This window comes from Pinus tabuliformis, chromosome 5_1 (genome assembly GCF_031772625.1).
Source record: "Pinus tabuliformis cultivar Carrire ecotype Pingquan chromosome 5_1, CPIR1, whole genome shotgun sequence".
In the NCBI taxonomy this organism is placed as follows: Eukaryota; Viridiplantae; Streptophyta; class Pinopsida; order Pinales; family Pinaceae; genus Pinus; species Pinus tabuliformis.
In genome coordinates, this window is record NC_142305.1 from 634,443,645 (window position 1) to 634,450,126 (window position 6,482).

The following is a 6,482-nucleotide window of genomic DNA, read 5'->3' on the forward strand; positions in this document are numbered from 1 at the left end:
ATTGGGTTGTCCTTTTTTTAGAAGGACCTCAAGTTTTTGGTGTTTTAATGGAGGCTTAGATGTGCTTACACTCTCATATTGCAAATTTTAGCCTTGTCTCCCTATATATTTCTACAATGTACATATTTGGGTTATTGGTGTACTCTATCTAGGTGTGTTGATGTTAGTTTTCATGGCAATAGTTTTTTGGCTTGTAGGAAGTATTGTTATATAGATTGGAGTGCAATGATTCATCAATGATGTAGATCTATAATTGGAATTCCACAAAGGATTAAATAAGAAATACAACTTATGGGAGATTCAGGGAATCATTAGATGCTGGACACCATTCTAGCCCACACTCTTGGAATTGAGGACTTAGTCCCTCCCAATACAACCTTATTAGCCAATTGAGTCATATCACCAAACGTGTGCAAAAACTCAACAAAGACTGACATGAAGACATGAATACAACTATTAGTTTCATTAATGATTCGGAAAGAAACCATTCACATATGCTTGATTGATTGGCTAGCATGGAAATGGGACAATGTCTCTTATAACATAAATTGGATCACTTTGAAAGGATACTGCCTATATGAATAAGCATGTCCACTATGACATTAGGCTGCCTCCATCACTAGGAACTAGACTGGAGCATCCTGCCACTATAAATTCTTATGATTTGTAATGGTAGTTAGCCAACGAGTGAAAACGGAACATCAACATCCCACTTGGTTACCACCCCTTGCCTATTCCTGAATGGAAGTGGGAAACAATCACGTTGGACTTTATTATAGATCTGCCCATAACCAAAAATAAAAATGACCCTATTATGGTTGTAGTTGACAAATTAAGCAAGACCTTTCATTTTATACCAATGAAATCCACCTATAAATCTATTCGAATTTCTTATATATTTATGAAATAAATATTCAGGCTACATGGGATACCCAAAGTGGTAATCTGTAATCGATATGTAAAGTTTACATCTTCATTTTGGAAGAATCTTTTCTCTAGTTTGGTTACACAAACTAAATTTAGCATAGCCTATCACCCTCAAATGGATAGGCAGATAGAGGGATCCAACTAGGCGTTGGAAGATATGTTAAGAATGTTTGTGATGCAACATTCAAGTAAATGGGAGGATTACCTCCATCTGATTGAATTTTACTATAACAATGGATACCCTCACTCCTTAGGAATGATCCACTTTGAGGTATTGTATGGGAGGAAATGTAGGATACCCATGGACTAGGGCAGCCCCATCAACAAACTGGCATTAGGTCCTGACATGCTAACCAAAATGGAGCAAACAATTGAAAATGTTGGTCATAATTTAAAGGCTTCTCAGTATAGGTAAAAAGCTTATATAGATAGGAAAATAACCTACAGAAAGTTCAAGGAAGGGGATCATGTATATTTACAAATCAAGACAAGGAAAAGAACTCTATAGTGGAGTACATGTGCTAAATTAGCACCTCGGTATTGCGGTCCCTTTCAAATATTGGAACGAATTGGGCTAGTAGCATACAAAATTTTTCTACCAAGCCATATCCACATTGACAAAGTATTTCATGTCTCTCTACTAAAAACGTATATGTAGTAATAACATGAATTAATAATCATAATTATTAGTATAATACTGCTACAACTTAGTGTTAAAAAATAGTAAAACATAAAACATAAAACAAACAAACAATATAGAAATAATATGAATTAAATAATGATAATGGTTGGTATAATAGTCTTACAAGATAGGGTTACAAAAAACATAAAACAAACCAACAATATAATAATAAAATGAATTAAATAATGTTAAAAATTACTATAATAGTGTTACAAAATAGTAAAACATAAAACATAAAACAAACAACCAATATAGTAATAACATGATTTAAAATTATTAATATAGTAATAATGTGAACTAAATAATGATAATGATTAGTATAATAGTGTTACAAAATAGTATAACATAAAACATAAAACAAACAAAGAATATAGTAATAACATGAATTAAATAATGATAATGATTAGTATAAGAGTGTTACAAAATAGTAAAACATAAAGCATAAAAAAGACAAACAATATAGTAATAACACGAATTAAAATTATTAATATGGTAATAACATGAATTAAATAATGATAGTGATTAGTATAATAGTGTTGAAAAATAGTGCTACAAAATAGTGTTACAAAATTGGAAAACATAAAACATAAAACAGACAAACAATATAGTAATAACATGAATTAAAATTATTAATATATTAATAACATGAATTAAATAGTTATAATGATTAGTATAATATTGTTACAAAATAGTAAAACATAAAACATAAAACAAACAAACAATATAGTAATAACATGGATTAAAATTAAATAATGATAATGATTAGTATAATAGTGTTACAATATAGTAAAACATAAAACATAAAAAAAAACAAATATAGTAATAACATGAATTAAATAATAATAATGATTAGTATAATAGTGTTACAAAAAACATAAAACAAACAAACAATATGGTAATAACATGAATTAAGTAATTATAATGATTAGTATAATAGTGTTACAAAATAGTGTTACAATATAGTAAAACATAAAATGTAAAAAAGACAAACAATATATTCATAACATGAATTACATAATGATAATAATTATTATAATAGTGTTACAATATAGTGTTAGAAACTAGAAGCACGTAAAACGTAGAACAAACAAGCAATATAGTAATAAAATGAATAAAAATTATTAATATAGTAATAACATGAATTAAAATTATTGATATAATAATAATATGAATTAAATAATGATAATGATTAGTATAATAGTGTTACAAAATAATGTTGCAAAATAGTAAAACATAAGACAAACAAACAATATAGTAGTAACATGAATTAAATAATTATAATTATTAGTATAATAGTGTTACAAAATAGTGTTACATTATAGTGAAACATAAAACATAAAACAAACAAACAATATAGTAATAACATGAACTAAATAATTACAATGATTAGTATAATAGTGTTACAAATAGTAAAAAATAAAACATAAGACAAACAAACAATATAGTAATAACATGAATTAAATAATGATAATGATTAGTATAATATTGTTACAAAATAGTGTTCAAATATAGTAAAACATAAAACAAACAAACAAACAAACAATATAGTAATAACGTGAATTAAATAATTATAATGATTAGTATAAAAGTGTTACAATATAATAAAACATAAAGCATAAAACAAACAAACAATATAGTAACAACACGAATTAAACTTATTAATATAGCAATAACGTGAATTAAATAATGATAAGATTAGTATAATAGTGTTATAAAATAGTAAAAATAAAACATAAAACAAACAAACAATATAGTAATAACATGAATTAAGTAATGTTAATTATTAGTATAATAGTGTTACAAAATAGTAAAACATAAAACAAACAAACAATATAGTAATAACAGGAATTAAATAATGATAATGATTAGTATAATAGTTTTACAAAATAGAGTTACAATATAGTAAAACATAAAACATAAACCAAAAAAACAATATGGTAATAACATGAATTAAAATTATTAATATAGTAATAACATGAATTAAAAAATGATAATGATTAGTATAATAGTGTTACAAAATTAGTAAAACATGAAGCATAGAACAAACAAACAAAATAGTAGTAACATGAATTAAAATTATTAATATGGTAATAACATGAATTAAGTAATAATAATTCCACCTCCTGGACTCCAAAGAAACATTTGGATCTTTTTGCATATAATTGTTTCTCCTCCAATAGTTGTAGCACCCTGTCAACATGTTCAACATGATCCTTCCAAGACTTGCTGTAGATTAGTATATCATCAAAAAATACTAACACAAATTTTCTAAGGAATGGTTTGAAAATTGAATTCATCAAACCTTGAAATGTTGAAGGTGCATTGGTAAGGCCAAAAGGCATGACCAAAAATTCATAATGACCCTCATGAGTTCTAAATGCCGTTTTTGGAATGTCTTCAATCTTCATTCTGATTTGATGATATCCCGAACGAAGATCCAACTTGGTGAAGTAAATTGATCCATGCAATTCATCTAGTAATTCATCAATAACAGGAATGGGGAACTTATCTTTAATAGTGAGCTTGTTGAGCTCCCTATAATCTGGACACATGCGCCATGATCCATCCTTCTTGTGCACCAATACTACTGGAGCTGAGAAAGAACTTTGACTCGGTTGAATTATACCAGCCTCTAGCATTTCTGCAACCATACGTTCAATTTCACTTTTTTGGACATAGGGATATCTGTACGGCCTGATGTTTGGAGGAACACTTCCTGGAATCAGATGAATAGCATGATCATGATCACGCATAGGTGGGAGACCCTTGGGAGTCTCAAATACCTTGGAATGATTGTCCAAGACTTTTTGGAGATCTGGAGAAATAGATGATTCCAATGTGGAAACATCTAGCGAGCATAATTGTGCAATTACACCTCTTTGCTCCTTTTTTAGAAGCTTTGTCATACCATGAGAGCTGATTATCTTTCCTGGTTTCCCTGCAATACCCCTTAATTCAACTTCCTTTCCTTCCGTAGAAAATTTGATGAAAAGTTCTTGAAAATTAAAAGCTATTGTACCCAAGGATTGTAGCCATTGGACTCCTAGTACAACATCCGCAACTCCCATTGGAATGGAAAGCATTGGGCTAGTCAATACATATTCTCCCATGGATAGCTTGATATTATGGCACTTTCCAGAGCAATTTATTGTTCCTCCATTTGCAATCATCACTTGACACTCTGGTGCTGGATATAGGAAGCAATTCAATTCTTTTGCTACCCTACAATTAATAAAATTGTGGGTGCTTCCTGAATCAATCAACACTATTACCTTTTTCTTCTTGATTTGTCCTTCTATCTTGATGGTTTGAGGAGTGGTAATTCCCGCCAATGCATTACAAGATATGGTCGGATTTATTTGTTCTTCATCTAGGCTTTGTTCCTGGAGTATATCTTCTTCTTTTGACCTTTCTTGCTCCTTTTCTTCTTCCTCTTCACAATCTATGTAGAATAATTTCTTCTCAGCACACTTATGACCTTTAGTGTATTTGCTATCACAACTGTAACAAAGCCCTTTTGCTCTTTTTTCTTCCAATTGTTGTTGTGTCAACCTTATAGGTTGTGGAAGACTAGGGGCAACAACACTTCCGTCTTTATAGTTGTGAGTGGTATGCTTCCTGGTTGCCATAATTTTGCTTTCCATTTTTCTTGCTAACCTGAATGCCTTCTCTAATGAATCCGGTTCCCGAAGGCGAACATCATGTTGGATATTATCCTTTAAAGACCCTATGAACACATCAATCCTATGCTCCTCTGGAATATCTTTTACCCTTATGTTCAATTTTTGGAACTCCTCAATGTGCTCCATTACTGAACCCTTTTGTTTGAGACTTATCAATTGGCTAAAAAAAGTGTTGCTTTTTGTATCTTCATAATGTGCTATCAATTCTTCCATAAAAATTGCCCAAGTGATAAATTGTTTACGAGAGCAAAGCCATTGATACCATACAAACTGATTTGGTTCCAAATATACAGTTGCCATACGTACCTTTTGTGCGTTTTGCACATTATTGAGATCGAAGAATTGCTCCATCTGTAATATCCATGTAGCGGGATCCTTGCCATCAAAATTCCTCATATCGATTTTTGGAATATGGTGATTCTTTGATCCAACATTAGCATCTATGGTATCATGATTTACATTTCTTTTGTTTTCATCATGAGTTTCCTTTACTACCTTTTCACCATTAGTGACCCTTTCTTGTAGCAACTTCTTCAATTCTTCCATGTCTGTCTTCATATCTATCTTCAAATCTGCCATGTCTCTCTTCAAGTCTGTGTTCGAATCATCCATCTTAGCTTCCATGCCCTTTATCTTAGATTCCACGCCATTTATCTTAGATTCCACGCCACTTATCTTAGCTTCTGTTAGCTTTTGTGAGCGTGACATTTGTTGCACTTGTTCTTGTAATTTTGATATATCATGTAGCATTTCTTCCTCTTCTTCATGGGTCATGCTAGAGCTTTCAGGTTCCTTACTAGGTGTTTGCATTTTCTTTCCTCGGGCATCAGTTACCGATAATAATGCTTTACTATGCCCTTTGAATTCCGTTAAACCAAGCTTACACATAAATTTAAAAAAAACTACACACCTTTTTTCACTTTATAGAAGCCTGATATTGAATCTGATGTATCTCTGTAATTTCGGATCCTCCAGTTCTGAAATTCCTACCTGTAGTAGCCTTCTACGTCCTCTTTCCAATGCCACAAGTCTGAGCCAAATTGGATTCTCCAAGGAAGAGTTATGTGAAATCTTCCACAGTGACTTGCTTTTAGACTGGTTCAGTAGAGCAAACTTGTACGACGTGCTACGAGTCACTGTTTCAACCTTTGAATCTAAAACACACACACAAGACACTACAGTCCGTCCTC